Below are 1,541 nucleotides of genomic sequence, written 5' to 3'. Positions count from 1 at the left end.
CCCAGTAAGGTCAGTTACCAACTTACTTTCATATGTACCCCAAACAAGTAATTTAATTGCAACTATTTTTATTTCTATTCACTCTACCGGAGGCCTTTTTACCAACCCCCAATATTATTTTAATTGCATCCAAAACTAATATTTTCTCTGCTTCTTTTAATCTTAATTGTATCTTGTTTGCTTTGACTACATTCTTTACAATGCTTTTTCTTTAAAATACTTAATATAGATCTTTTGTAGAAATCATGTATTTTCCCTCCTCAACAGCTTCTTTCACATCAGCACCACCCAGCATACTTTCCTACTTCTCATTAGCATAACTAGTATTTGCTAATCCAATTCTCTCTATTCATCATCAAGAAAGCCTCAAGCTTTTGGACTAACATGTACATACTGTATAAGCACTAGTGTCTCAATCACTTTTCTGTTGTTGTGTTCACTTTTATAACAGTAAACATTTATTGCCTATACATTTTTACTACACGTAGCATAATTCCTATGGACTAATGCTTAGGCTACTATGCAAAATGGAATTCAATATAACCTTCACAACCTGCATATTTTCTTGGCTATTCTCTGTACATTCAAATTCTGCTTTGGAAAGTTGTTGAAAATTCACAGAAGTTGAAGGAAATGAGCAAGAAGGGGAATGCTTTAAAGTGAATTAAATTCCTTTAGCATAAACGGTTTTCATCAATGGAAATGTGCCACTCACATACTAATTATTCCATTGTCTACTTAGAGCATCCTGATGAAAGCTCAGAATTTTTGTTTCAGTCTCAGATTAGGCATCAATTCATTGAATGCCCCTAGGTGAGCTAACTCAGAGGTCAGTCTTATCAACATTATGGTAAAATAATGGGACTCTTAGAAATTGTGTAATATGACTTTGAATACTTTTAAATTATGCTATATTACTGCTATATATCTGCAAATAAAGAATACTCATAAAATAAGCAAATAGGATAAATGTAAAACATAGCTACTAGGAATTTATTCTCAACTGTGCTAAGAATGTATAGATGTATTTGAAAATATAGTGTCAAAATACAATGGCTTAAGTAGTTCAGCATCTCCTAGCCTGTAATTCCATAATTCTTAAAACGGCTTCTTGAAAATATACATACACAGTGGATATTTCCAAATACTTAGAGCAACATTTTTTTAAAACAAATTTTCTCGTAATCTGTAGTACTGTATTTATTAAAATGTTACCATTTTGCCCAATTTTTATTCTTTATGTACAGTATACTCCACATCACATGAAATAAAATTGTGTGATACTCAATTTGCAAACCCATTACCAGGGTTAGCAATCTTGGTCTGACATATAAACCCAAATCATCCATCATATCATCATGGAAGTTAATACTATCAGAACTGAAACTGGAGTCAAACTAATCTGTTTTTCCCACAGATGTACAGCCTTTAATGATGAATCTTTGAAGATTCACAATTCTCAAATGCAACCATCAAGAGAAAACTTATTCTTAAGAGTGATTCTTAAAACAGACAACTAAAAATAAAACCTATTCACACAG

The sequence above is a fragment of the Pituophis catenifer genome, unplaced genomic scaffold, assembly GCF_029215685.1.
Source record: "Pituophis catenifer annectens isolate HBS135680 unplaced genomic scaffold, rPitCat1.0.hap2 SCAF_3, whole genome shotgun sequence".
Classification (NCBI taxonomy): Eukaryota; Metazoa; Chordata; class Lepidosauria; order Squamata; family Colubridae; genus Pituophis; species Pituophis catenifer.
This window is presented reverse-complemented; position numbering follows the sequence as displayed.